At 38.0% G+C, this 15,134-nt stretch overlaps 1 protein-coding gene across 1 annotated transcript in view; it reads right to left on the reverse strand.

Moving 5' to 3' along the window:
* FBXL13 (F-box and leucine rich repeat protein 13) overlaps nt 1–15,134 on the reverse strand; it is a 217,002-nt gene that overhangs the window by 36,919 nt on the left and 164,949 nt on the right. The window lies entirely within an intron of this gene.

The raw sequence follows: 15,134 nt of genomic DNA on the forward strand, positions 1-15,134 counted from the left end.
GTTACTTTTCTATTTCCTGTATATGCTTCCTAGACTATATAGACTAGAGCAGTTTCTCCTCCTTTTATGGTCCCAGAGCTGGCTGGCAGGGGAAAATGCTGGAAATGGTATATGATTTGTCCTTTTTACATTTTATTTTCAGGACTGATTTACCTTTTAATCATAAAAACCACATTTGGACTATAATTGAAAATGGGTCATGCAAGTATTATATGCTGTTTTTTTTTACCGATTTACATATCGGACCTTTCATTTTTCAAAAAGAAAATGCATATCAAAGAGAAGAGTACTTGAAATTCTGCTTGATTGAAGTCACTGTTAAATTACAATTTCTAATTTCATTTAACAGTTCTGTACGCCACACAAAAATAAAATGACCCAATTTATTCATTTCATTGCAAATGTGGATTCCTTTCCTAGGAACACATTATATTTTCTGTCTCATTGTTTCAAAACAAAGAATGGGAACTCTGTGAAGCCATCACATGTGGTCTGGGTTCCAGATGTGGATGCTGTTTTATTCATGTTAAAAGAATTGGAATTTAGATACTCTCCCAACAGAAATTAAATTGTTTGAACAAAAATATCAAGTAAGTGATTCAGTTTTTCTATTTGCCCTATGCTTGATAATAGCTAAACATGTTTTATTATTCTATGTGGAATTTGTTTTATGAAACTATCTCTAAATAGTTTCTCTGAAGTTTTCACTTTTTATTGCTTCTATGTAGGCCATGTTAGAAATTTTTTAAATGAACTATAATGAAGTATACTTGCTAAGTATGACATTTAACAGACTATGGACAGATAATAAGAGGCCTTGGCACTGAAATTTATAAATGCTCCAAATTAGAAGGTGTTCTCTGAAGCAAATGATGGTTCCAACATTTTACAGTCTTTCTTTATACCTTAGAAGTCTTGAATCTCAGGTCTAGAGAAAATTCATTCATCCGTAATTTATTATTCATTAGATAAATATTTAATTAGCATGTATTATAAAGCAAAGGAGAAAAGGAAAGATATAAACATCTGAATGCAGAGTTCCAAAGAATAGCAAAGGAGACAAGAAAGCCTTCTTCAGTGATCAATGCAAAGAAATAGAGGAAAACAACAGAATGGGAAAGACTAGGGATCTCTTCAAGAAAATCAGAGATACCAAAGGAATATTTCATGCAAAGATGGGCTCGATAAAGGACAGAAATGGTATGGACCTAACAGAAGCAGAAGATATTAAGAAGAGGTGGCAAGAATACACAGAAGAACTGTACAAAAAAGATCTTCACGACCCAGATAATCACGAAGGTGTGATCACTCACCTAGAGCCAGACATCCTGGAATGTGAAGTCAAGTGGGCCTTAGAAAGCATCACTATGAACAAAGCTAGTGGAAGTGATGGAATTCCAGTTGAGCTATTCCAAATCCTGAAAGATGATGCTGTGAAAGTGCTGCACTCAATATGCCAGCAAATTTGGAAAACTCAGCAGTGGCCACAGGACTGGAAAAGGTCAGTTTTCATTCTAATCCCAAAGAAAGGCAATGCCAAAGAATGCTCAAACTACCGCACAATTGCACTCATCTCACACGCTAGTAAAGTAATGCTCAAAATTCTCCAAGCCAGGCTTCAGCAATATGTGAACCGTGAACTTCCTGATGTTCAAGCTGGTTTTAGAAAAGGCAGAGAACCAGAGATCAAATTGCCAACATCTGCTGGATCATGGAAAAAGCAAGAGAGTTCCAGAAAAACCTCTTTCTGCTTTATTGACTATGCCAAAGCCTTTGACTGTGTGGATCACAATAAACTGTGGAAAATTGTGAAAGAGATGGGAATACCAGACCACCTGATCTGCCTTTTGAGAAATTTATATGCAGGTCAGGAAGCAACAGTTAGAACTGGACATGGAACAACAGACTGGTTCAATATAGGAAAAGGAGTACGTCAAGGCTGTATATTGTCACCCTCTTTATTTAACTTCTATGCAGAGTACATCATGAGAAACGCTGGACTGGAAGAAACACAAGCTGGAATCAAGATTGCCGGGAGAAATATCAATAACCTCAGATCTGCAGATGACACCACCCTTATGGCAGAAAGTGAAGAGGAACTCAAAAGCCTCTTGACGAAAGTGAAAGTGGAGAGTGAAAAAGTTGGCTTAAAGCTCAACATTCAGAAAATGAAGATCATGGCATCCGGTCCCATCACTTCATGGGAAATAGATGGGGAAACAGTGGAAACAGTGTCAGACTTTATTTCTGGGCTCCAAAATCACTGCAGATGGTGACTGCAGCCATGAAATTAAAAGATGCTTACTCTTTGGAAGGAAAGTTATGACCAACCTAGATAGCATATTCAAAAGCAGAGACATTACTTTGCCAACAAAGGTCCGTCTAGTCAAGGCTATGGTTTTTCCTGTGGTCATGTATGGATGTGAGAGTTGGACTGTGAAGAAGGCTGAGCGCTGAAGAATTGATGCTTTTGAACTGTGGTGTTGGAGAAGACTCTTGAGAGTCCCTTGGACTGCAAGGAGATCCAACCAGTCCATTCTGAAGGAGATCAGCCCTGGGATTTCTTTTGAAGGAATGATGCTAAAGCTGAAACTCCAGTACTTTGGCCACCTCATGTGAAGAGTTGACTCATTGGAAAAGACTCTGATGCTGGGAGGGATTAGGGGCAAGAGGAGAAGGGGACGACAGAGGATGAGATGGCTGGATGGCATCACTGACTCAATGGACATGAGTCTCAGTGAACTTTTGGAGTTGGTGATGGACAGGGAGGCCTGGCATGCTGCAATTCATGGGGTTGCAAAGAGTCGGACACGACTGAGCGACTGATCTGATCTGATCTGATCTGATATTGATCAGGCTCTGGGATAGAAGCTGGGAGTATAAAAGTCAGTGAGATGCAGTGTCTACCCTCAAGGAGTCCATAGTCTAGCATTGAAGACATACTTAAAATAGATTGCTACAATCCTGTGAAGGTAAATATTGTGCACAGTGATTAAACCAAAGAGGAAAGATGAATCCACTATTTTGGATTACAGAAGATTGGGGGAGAGACATGGGGGAGAGTCATGAGTGGGGAAGTGTAATTTGCCAAGTAAACTACAGAGGGAAGGACATTCCAGGCTGAAGGAGCAGAATGCACAAAAGCATTAAAGTATGAAATAGTATGGTGTATGTATGAAGCTGTATAGTATGGCATGATTAGATTTACATGGATTTTTTAAAAATTATGTGAAAAGCTGGTCAAACAATTTATCTTAAGAAGAAACTGCAAGGTTTTGTTTTTGTTTTTGTTTTGTTTAATCCTTTGTTAATTGTTTGAGGGAGGAGTCCTGGGAGTTGGCTGTGCCAAACTTTTACTTCTGGGAGGGATGGAAAGAGGAAAGTGGGAAGACAAGACAAAAATAAGAAGGAAAGTGGATACTTAAATTTCCAGGGAATTTGTAGTATAATGAAAATGTAAATCCTCCTTCATCTCCTTCAAAAGTAAGCCAAACTCAAGAATGCTTTGCAGGAAAGGTTATGTTTTATTTTGCCAAAACTTAGAAGGGACTGAATTTTGTAATCAGTTAAAATGCAGAGGAAAGCAAATATGTGGTAGCCTGGGGAAGTCACTAGCATTGCAGGTTATATGAGAACACAAGGCCTTAGGAATTCATAGGAATCCTGGGGAGCACTTTTCTCCTCGACAGGCCATGGAATTAAGGGACCAGGAGTCCCTGGTGGAAAATTGGCTTATACTATAGCTCTGATGGCTTCTCAGGTGGCTCAGTGGTAAAGAATCTACCTGCCAATGCAGGAGATGAGGGTTTGACCCCTGGGTCAGGAAGATCCCCTGGAGTAGGAAATGGCAACCCACTGCTGTATTATTTTTAATTTTAATTTTAATTGGAGGATAATTATTCTATAAAATTTTGATGGTTTCTGCCATACATCAACAGAATCAGCCATAGGTCTTCATATGCCCCCTCCTCCCCCAAACTACCTTCCCACCTCTCTCCCCATCCCCCAACTCCAGTATTCTTGCCTGGGAAATCCCATGTTCAGAGAAGCCTGGAGGGCTACAGTCCATGGGGTTTCAAAAAGTCAGACATGACTGCACGACTAAACATGCATAGCTCTGGTATCATGTCTATAGAATGGAGTGTCAAGACTTAAGATTTGAAAGGAAGCAGGCACCACATAATGAGGGCCTTGAGCGTTATTCTGGAATGTAGACGTTATCCTACGCAACACTATTAAACAAAACTTTGCCTCTTCAGGGAATAAATGACAATAATTCAAAAAGGAATGAGGATGTGTTTCAAAAGAGGTATAGGGACCACAGAGCAGGGAGTGATTTCAGTTGGAAGGAGGAGGTGTCAGTCTAGAAGAAACTTTCATGGAGGAAGAAGAATTTGAATTAAGCCTTAAAGACTGGGTAAGATTTTGACAAGTAAAGTAATAGGAACAGTGTTTCAGACTGAGAAAGCAGCACGAACAAAGGCTTCATTTGGAAAGTGTGAGTTGTTTGGGAAGTAGTTCAGTCTGGGGTCACTGGGAGTAGTGGGAGGGAATACTGCTCACTGCCAGGAAGCCTTGCGTGTACACCAGACAAAGCCTTTGAAAACTATTCTTTTTTCCCCCGGTTTTGCATCTGGATTGTTTATCTGATAGAGATACACATCAGCAATGAACTAGTTACCAAAGGTTGAAATAGTATGTGTGTTTGTGTGCACTTACTATATGACTGAGTCGTACTACTCCAGGCTTAGAATATCACTGACGTAAACAGAAAACATACCTCCCCCAACTCTTTATTTTGAAAATATTCAAATTTATAGACAAGTTCAAAAAATGGTATAATGAGTACTTACATATCCTTTATATTTATGTAAGAATATAGTTTTATATGTGTATATGTTGTTGTTGTTGTTGTTCAGTCATTAGGTCCTGTTTGACTCTTTGCGACCCCATGGACTGTAGCCTGCCGGGCTCCTCTGTCCATGGGGGTTTCCAGGCAAGAATACTGGAGTGGGTTGCCGTTTCCTTTTCCAGGAGATCTTTCTGACCCAGGGATCAAACTCGTGTATCTTGCACCTCCTGCATTAACAAGCAGATTCTTTACCACTGAGTTACCAGGGAATATATATATATATATATTCATATATATATATATATATGAATATATATTATATATTATATAATATAAATTCTTGTGTGTAGCATGAACCATTTGAAAATAAGTCTCTGGTATCATGATGTATCTGGTATCTGGTATCATATATAATATATATATTATATATTCATATAATATATATATAAAATCATATGTGTAGCATGAACCATTTGAAAATAAGTTTCTGATATCATGATGCTTTGCCTCTGAATATTCTATATGCATCTTCCTAGGACATTTCCCTATGTAGCTATATAGTCTTATGTATATATAATATGATACCTAAGATTAACAGGAGTACCATACTATATAATATAGAGTCAGTATTCAGATTATCTTTTTATCCAATCCCCAGAGTTCATGCATTCCATTTGGTTGTCATGTCTCTTTAGCCTTTCTTTTTTTTTCTTTAAATTTTACCTTTCAAGATCCCAGGCCAGCCATTATATAAAATATCCTGCATTCTGGATTTTTCTGATTGTTCCTTATGATTGGATTCTAGGTAAACATTTTCTGCAAAACTACTACCTAGGTGCTGTTTCATTAGAACTATATTTTTCCTATTTATTTAATAAATAATCCATGATGTGATCCTTTGAGACCACATGAGTTCCCTGTTTCTCAACATCCTTTCAGTCAATGATTAGAGCATTAATTGATGATCCTTGCCTAAATCAGTTATTTTGTTGGGAGTTGCAGAAATATTGAGTTTTCTGATTCTGTCTTTCCTTCTGAATGTAGAATCCGGTATTCATTTAAACCTTTTTTTCCCCATTATTCTTTTCTTACTCCCTGCTGAATAATTTGGGAAGTACTTTGAATAAAAGATTATTTTAGACAAAACAATTAACTGTCCCACTTAATTTTTTGTGTCACTTATCAACAACCTTTTTTATTGAGATATAATTAAGATATAACATTATATTACTTTCAGGTATACAAGAGAGTGATTCAATATTTGTATATATTGTGAAATGATAATCACAATAAGTCTCTTTAAAATCTGTCACCATATATATTCCAGTTTTTTTCTTGTCATGAGCACTTCTAAGATCTACTCTCTTAGCAATTTTCAGATATACACTGCATTATTATTAACTGTCATAGCAACTGGTCATAGCAGTTGCACTGGTCATAGCAAACACCCTCTTCCAACAACACAAGAGAAGACTTACACATGGACATCACCAGATGGTCAACACCAAAATCAGACTGATTGTATTCTTTGCAGCCAAAGATGGAGAAGCTCTATACAGTCAGCAAAAACAAGACCAGGAGCTGACTGTGGCTCAGATCATGAACTCCTTATTGCCAAATTCAGACTGAAACTGAAGAAAGTAGGGAAAACCACTAGACCATTCAGGTATGACCTAAATCAAATCCCTTATGATTATACAGTGGAAGTGAGAAATAGATTTAAGGGACTAGATCTGATAAAGTGCCTGATGAACTATGGAATGAGGTTCGTGACATTCTACAGGAGACAGGGATCAAGACCATCCCCAAGAAAAAGAAAGGCAAAAAAGCAAAATGGCTGTCTGGGGAGGCCTTACAAATAGCTGTGAAAAGAAGAGAAGCAAAAAGCAAAGGAGAAAAGGAAAGATATAAGCATCTGAATGCAGAGTTCCAAAGAATAGCAAGAAGAGATAAGAAAGCCTTCCTCAGCGATCAGTTCAAAGAAATAGAGGAGAACAACAGAATGGGAAAGACTAGAGATCTCTTAAAGAAAATTAGAGATACCAAGGGAACATTTCATGAAAAGATGGGCTCGATAAAGGACAGAAATGGTATGGACCTAACAGAAGCAGAAGATATTAAGAAGAGGTGGCAAGAAAGAACTGTACAAAAAAGATCTTCACAACCAAGATAAACACGATGGTGTGATCACTGACCTAGAGCCAGACATCCTGGAACATGAAGTCAAGTGGGCCTTAGAAAGCATCACTACGAACAAAGCTAGTGGAGGTGATGGAATTCCAGTTGCGCTCTTTCAAATCCTGAAAGATGATGCTGTGAACTTGTTGCACTCAATATGCCAGCAAATTTGGAAAACTCAGCAGTGGCCACAGGACTGGAAAAGGTCCATTTTCATTCCAATCCCAAAGAAAGGCAATGCCAAAGAATGCTCAAACTACCACACAGTTGCACTCATCTCATACACTAGTAAAGTAAAGCTTAAAATTCTCCAAGCCAGGCTTCAGCAATATGTGAACCGTGAACTTCCTGATGTTCAAGCTGGTTTTAGAAAAGGCAGAGGAACCAGAGATCAAATTGCCAACATCCACTGGATCATCAAAAAAGCAAGAGAATTCCAGAAAAACATCTATTTCTGCTTTATTGACTATGCCAAAGCCTTTGACTGTGTGGATCACAATAAACTGGGGAAAATTCTGAAAGAGACGGGAATACCAGACCATCTGATCTGCCTCTTGAGAACTCTGTATGCAGGTCAGGAAGTAACAGTTAGAACTGGACATGGAACAACAGACTGGTTCCAAAGAGGAAAAGGAGTACGTTAAGGCTGTATATTGTAACCCTGCTTATTTAACTTATATGCAGAGTACATCATGAGAAACGCTGGGCTAGAAGAAGCACAAGCTGGAATTAAGATTGCTGGGAGAAATATCAATAACCTCAGATCTGCAGATGACACCACCCTTATGGCAGAAAGTGAAGAAGAACTCAAAAGCCTCTTGATGAAAGTGAAAGTGGAGAGTGAAAAAGTTGGCTTAAAGCTCAGCATTCAGAAAATGAAGATCATGGCATCTGGTCCCATCACTTCATGGCAAATAGATGGGGAAACAGTGGAAACAGTGTCAGACTTTTTTGGGGAGGGGCTCCAAAATCACTGCAGATGGTGATTGCAGCCATGAAATTAAAAGATGCTTACTCCTTGGAAGGAAAGTTATGACCAACTTAGATAGCATATTCAAAAGCAGAGACATTACTTTGCCAACAATGGTCTGTCTAGTCAAGGCTATGGTTTTTCCAGTGGTCATGTATGGATGTGAGAGTTGGACTGTGAAGAGAGCTGAGTGCCAAAGAATTGATGCTTTTGAACTGTGGTGTTGGAGAAGACTCTTGAGAGTCCCTTGGACTGCAAGGGGATACAACCAGTCCATTCTAAAGGAGATCAGCCCTGGGATGTCTTTGGAAGGAATGATGCTAAAGCTGAAACTCTAATACTTTGGCCCCCTCATGCGAAGAGTTGACTCATTTGAAAAGACTCTGATGCTGGGAGGGATTGGGGGCAGGAGGAGAAGGGACGACAGAGGATGAGATGGCTGGATGGCATCACCGACTCGATGGACATGAGTTTGAGTGAACTCTGTGAGTTGGTGATGGACAGGGAGGCCTGGCATGCTACAGTTCATGGGGTCACAAAGAGTCAGATACGACTGAGCTACTGAACTGAATTAACTGTAATCACCATGCTGTATATTATACCCCATGACTTATTTATTTTATAACTAAAAGCTTATACCTTTTGTCCCCCTTCACCCATTTTGCCCTCAACCTTAACCTCACCTCTGCCAATTACCAGTCTGTTTTCTGCATCTATGATGTTTTTTAAGATTCCACATATAATTGAGATCATGTGATATTCATCTTTCTCTGTCTGACATTTCACTTGGCATCATACCCTAAAGATCCATCCATATTGTCACAAACGGCAAGATTTCCTTCTTTTTTATGGCTAAATATACATACACACACATACACACACACACACACACACATATATATAGACCACATTTTCTTTTTTTTTTTTAATTTTATTTTTAAACTTTACAATATTGTATTAGTTTTGCCAAATATCGAAACGAATCCACCATAGGTATACCTGTGTTCCCCATCCTGAACCCTCCTCCCTCCTCCCTCCCCATACCCTCCCTCTGGGTCGTCCCAGTGCATCAGCCCCAAGCATCCAGTATCGTGCATCGAACCTGGACTGGCGACTCGTTTCATGCATGATATTATACATGTTTCAATGCCATTCTCCAAAATCTCCCCACCCTCTCCCTCTCCCACAGAGTCCATAAGACTGATCTATACATCAGTGTCTCTTTTGCTGTCTCGTACACAGGGTTATTGTTACCATCTTTCTAAATTCCATATATATGCGTTAGTGTACTGTATTGGTGTTTTTCCTTCTGGCTTACTTCACTCTGTATAATAGGTTCCAGTTTCATCCATCTCATTAGGACTGATTCAAATGTATTCTTTTTAATGGCTGAGTAATACTCCATTGTGTATATGTACCACAGCTTTCTTATCCATTCATCTGCTGATGGGCATCTAGGTTGCTTCCATGTCCTGGCTATTATAAACAGTGCTGCGATGAACATTGGGGTACACGTGTCTCTTTCCCTTCTGGTTTCCTCAGTGTGTATGCCCAGCAGTGGGATTGCTGGATCATAAGGCAGTTCTATTTCCAGTTTTTTAAGGAATCTCCACACTGTTCTCCATAGTGGCTGTACTAGTTTGCATTCCCACCAACAGTGTAAGAGGGTTCCATTTTCTCCACACCCTCTCCAGCATTTATTGCTTGTAGACTTTTGGATCGCAGCCATTCTGACTGGTGTGAAATGGTACCTCATAGTGGTTTTGATTTGCATTTCTCTGATAATGAGTGATGTTGAGCATCTTTTCATGTGTTTGTTAGCCATCTATATGTCTTCTTTGGAGAAATGTCTATTTAGTTCTTTGGCCCATTTTTTGATTGGGTCATTTATTTTTCTGGAGTTGAGCTACAGGAGTTGCTTGTATATTTTTGAGATTAGTTGTTTGTCGGTTGCTTCATTTGCTATTATTTTCTCCCATTCTGAAGGCTGCCTTTTCATCTTGCTTATAGTTTCCTTTGATGTGCAGAAGCTTTTAAGTTTAATTAGGTCCCATTTGTTTATTTTTGCTTTTATTTCCAATATTCTGGGAGGTGGGTCATAGAGGATCCTGCTGTGATGTATGTCGGAGAATGTTTTGCCTATGTTCTCCTCTAGGAGTTTTATAGTTTCTGGTCTTACGTTGAGATCTTTAATCCATTTTGAGTTTATTTTTGTGTATGGTGTTAGAAAGTGTTCTAGTTTCATTCTTTTACAAGTGGTTGACCAGTTTTCCCAGCACCACTTGTTAAAGAGATTGTCTTTAATCCATTGTATATTCTTGCCTCCTTTGTCAAAGATAAGGTGTCCATATGTGCGTGGATTTATCTCTGGGCTTTCTATTTTGTTCCATTGATCAATATTTCTGTCTTTGTGCCAGTACCATACTGTCTTGATAACTGTGGCTTTGTAATAGAGCCTGAAGTCAGGTAGGTTGATTCCTCCAGTTCCATTCTTCTTTCTCAAGATAGCTTTGGCTATTCAAGGTTTTTTGTATTTCCATACAAATTGTGAAATTATTTGTTCTAGCTCTGTGAAGAATACTGTTGGTAGCTTGATAGGGATTGCATTGAATCTATAAATTGCTTTGGGTAGTATACTCATTTTCACTATATTGATTCTTCCAATCCATGAACATCGTATATTTCTCCATCTATTAGTGTTCTCTTTGATTTCTTTTTTTTTTTAATTTTATTTTATTTTTAAACTTTACATAATTGTATTAGTTTTGCCAAATATCAAAATGAATCCGCCACAGGTATACATGTGTTCCGCATCCTGAACCCTCCTCCCTCCTCCCTCCCCATACCCTCCCTCTGGGTCGTCCCAGTGCACTAGCCTCAAGCATCCAGTATCGTGCATCGAACCTGGACTGGCATCTCGTTTCACACATGATATTATACATGTTTCAATGCCATTCTCCCAAATCTCCCCACCCTCTCCCTCTCCCACAGAGTCCATAAGACTGTTTTATACATCAGTGTCTCAGTGTCAACAGAATACTGTTGGTAGCTTGATAGGGATTGCATTGAATCTATAAATTGCTTTGGGTAGTATACTCATTTTCACTATAATTGATTCTTCCAATCCATGAACATGGTATATTTCTCCATCTATTAGTGTCCTCTTTGATTTCTTTCACCAGTGTTTTATAGTTTTCTATATATAGAACTTTAGTTTCTTTAGGTAGATATATTCCTAAGTATTTTATTCTTTCCATTGCAATGGTGAATGGAATTGTTTCCTTAATTTCTCTTTCTGTTTTCTCATTATTAGTGTATAGGAATGCAAGGGGTTTCTGTGTGTTGATTTTATATCCTGCAACTTTACTATAATCATTGATTAGTTCTAGTAATTTTCTGGTGGAGTCTTTAGGGTTTTCTATGTAGAGGATCATGTCATCTGCAAATAGTGAGAGTTTTACTTCTTCTTTTCCAATTTGGATTCCTTTTATTTCTTTTTCTGCTCTGATTGCTGTGGCCAAAACTTCCAAAACTATGTTGAATAGTAATGGTGAAAGTGGGCACCCTTGTCTTGTTCCTGACTTTAGAGGAAATGCTTTCAATTTTTCACCATTGAGGATAATGTTTGCTGTGGGTTTGTCATATATAGCTTTTATTATGTTGAGGTATGTTCCTTCTGTTCCTGCTTTCTGGAGAGTTCTTATCATAAATGGATGTTGAATTTTGTCAAAGGCTTTCTCTGCATCTATTGAGATAATCATATGGTTTTTATTTTTCAATTTGTTAATGTGGTGTATTACATTGATTGATTTGCGGATATTGAAGAATCCTTGCATCCCTTGGATAAAGCCCACTTGGTCATGGTGTATGATCTTTTTAATGTGTTGTTGGATTCTGATTGCTAGAATTTTGTTAAGGACTTTTGCATCTATGTTCATCAGTGATATTGGCCTGTAGTTTTCTTTTTTTGTGGGATCTTTGTCAGGTTTTGGTATTAGGGTGATTGTGGCCTCATAGAATGAGTTTGGAAGTTTACCTTCCTCTGCAATTTTCTGGAAGAGTTTGAGCAGGATAGGTGTTAGCTCTTCTCTAAATTTTTGGTAGAATTCAGCTGTGAAGCCATCTGGACCTGGGCTTTTGTTTGCTGGAAGATTTTTGATTACAGTTTCAATTTCCGTGCTTGTGATGGGTCTGTTAAGATTTTCTATTTCTTCCTGGTCGAGTTTTGGAAAGTTTTACTTTTCTACGAATTTGTCCATTTCTTCCATGTTGTCCATTTTATTGGCATATAATTGTTGATAGTAGTCTCTTATGATCCTTTGTATTTCTGTGTTGTCTGTTGTGATCTCTCCATTTTCATTTCTAATTTTATTGATTTGATTTTTCTCCCTTGTTTCTTGATGAGTCTGGCTAATGGTTTGTCAATTTTATTTATCCTTTCAAAGAACCAGCTTTTGGCTTTGTTGATTTTTGCTATGGTCTCTTTTGTTTCTTTTGCATTTATTTCTGCCCTAATTTTTAAGATTTCTTTCCTTCTACTAACCCTGGGGTTCTTCATTTCTTCCTTTTCTAGTTGCTTTAGGTGTAGGGTTACGTTATTTATTTGACTTTTTTCTTGTTTCTTGAGGTATGCCTGTATTGCTATGAACTTTCCCCTTAGGACTGCTTTTAAAGTGTCCCACAGGTTTTGGGTTGTTGTGTTTTCATTTTCATTAGTTTCTATGCAAATTTTGATTTCTTTTTTGATTTCTTCTGTGATTTGTTGGTTATTCAGCAGCGTGTTGTTCAGCCTCCATATGTTGGAATTTTTAATCGTTTTTCTCCTGTAATTGAGATCTAATCTTACTGCATTGTGGTCAGAAAAGATGCTTGGAATGATTTCTATTTTTTTTAATTTTCCAAGGCTAGATTTATGGCCCAGGATGTGATCTATCCTGGAGAAGGTTCCATGTGCGCTTGAGAAAAAGGTGAAATTCATTGATTTGGGATGAAATGACCTATAGATATCAATTAGGTCTAACTGGTCTATTGTATCGTTTAACGTTTGTGTTTCCTTGTTAATTTTCTGTTTAGTTGATCTATCCATAGGTGTGAGTGGGGTATTAAAGTCTCCCACTATTATTGTTATTGTTAATTTCTCCTTTCATACTTGTTAGCATTTGTCTTACATATTGCGGCGCTCCCGTGTTGGGTGCATATATATTTATAATTGTTATATCTTCTTCTTGGATTGATCCTTTGATCATTATGTAGTGACCATCTTTGTCTCTTTTCACAGCCTTTGTTTTAAAGTCTATTTTATCTGATATAAGTATTGCTACTCCTGCTTTCTTTTGGTCCCTATTTGCATGGAAAATCTTTTTCCAGCCCTTCACTTTCAGTCTGTATATGTCCCCTGTTTTGAGGTGGGTCTCTTGTAGACAACATATGTAGGGGTCTTGTTTTTGTATCCATTCAGCCAGTCTTTGTCTTTTGGTTGGGGCATTCAACCCATTTACGTTTAAGGTAATTACTGATAAATATGATCCTGTTGGCATTTACTTTATTGTTTTGGGTTCGAATGTATACACCGTTTTTGTGTTTCCTGTCTAGAGAATATCCTTTAGTATTTGTTGGAGAGCTGGTTTGGTGGTGCTGAATTCTCTCAGCTTTTGCTTGTCTGAGAAGCTTTTGATTTCTCCTTCATATTTGAATGAGATCCTTGCTGGGTACAATAATCTGGGCTGTAGGTTATTTTCTTTCATCATTTTAAGTATGTCTTGCCATTCCCTCCTGGCTTGAAGAGTTTCTATTGAAAGATCAGCTGTTATCCTTATGGGAATTCCCTTGTGTGTTATTTGTTGTTTTTCCCTTGCTGCTTTTAATATTTGTTCTTTGTGTTTGATCTTTGTTAATTTGATTAATATGTGTCTTGGGGTGTTTCGCCTTGGGTTTATCCTGTTTGGGACTCTCTGAATTTCTTGGACTTGGGTGATTATTTCCTTCCCCATTTTAGGGAAGTTTTCAACTATTATCTCTTCAAGTATTTTCTCATGGTCTTTCTTTTTGTCTTCTTCTTCTGGGACCCCTATGATTCGAATGTTGTAGCATTTAATATTGTCTTAGAGGTCTCTGAGATTGTCCTCATTTCTTTTAATTCGTTTTTCTTTTATCCTCTCTGATTCATTTATTTCTACCATTCTATCTTCTAATTCACTAATCCTATCTTCTGCCTCTGTTATTCTACTATTTGTTGCCTCCAGAGTGTTTTTAATTTCATTTATTGCATTATTCATTATATATTGACTCTCTTTTATTTCTTCTAGGTCCTTGTTAAACCTTTCTTGCATCTTCTCAATCTTTGTCTCCAAGCTATTTATCTGTGATTCCATTTTGATTTCAAGATTTTGGATCAATTTCACTATCATTATTTGGAATTCTTTATCAGGTAGATTCCCTATCTCTTCCTCATTTGTTTGGTTTGGTGGGTATTTATCCTGTTCCTTTATCTGCTGGGTATTCCTCTGTCTCTTCATCTTGTTTAAATTGCTGAGTTTGGGGTGTCCTTTTTGTATTCTGGCAGTTTGTGGAGTTCTCTTTATTGTGGCGTTTCCTCGCTCTGTGTGGTTTTGTACAGGAGGCTTGTCAAGGTTTCTTGGTTAGGGAAGCTTGTGTTGGTATTCTGGTGGGTGGAGGTGTATTTCTTCTCTCTCCTTTCGAAGACTTGGGTTGCTTTTCTGGGTGCCTGATGTCCTCTGCCAGCATTCAGAAGTTGTTTTTTGGAATTTACACGGCGTTTAAATGTTCTTTTGATGAATTTGTGGGGGAGAAAGTGTTCTCCCAGTCCTACTCCTCCGCCATCTTAGCTCCTCCTCGACCACATTTTCTTTATCCATTCATCCATCAGTGGACACTTAGGTTGCTCCCACATTTTGGCTATTGTAAATAAATAGCCAAATATTGTAAATAATGCTGCAATGAACAGGGGGGTACATATATCTTTCTAAATTACTGTTTTCATTTCCTTTGGATCAATACCCAGAAATAGAATGCTAGATCATATGATAGTTCTTTTTTTAATTTTTTAAGGATCCTCCATACTGTTTTCCATAGTGGCTACTCCAATTTACATTCCCATCAACAGTGCACAAACGG

Source organism: Bos taurus, chromosome 4 (genome assembly GCF_002263795.3).
Source record: "Bos taurus isolate L1 Dominette 01449 registration number 42190680 breed Hereford chromosome 4, ARS-UCD2.0, whole genome shotgun sequence".
In the NCBI taxonomy this organism is placed as follows: domain Eukaryota; kingdom Metazoa; phylum Chordata; class Mammalia; order Artiodactyla; family Bovidae; genus Bos; species Bos taurus.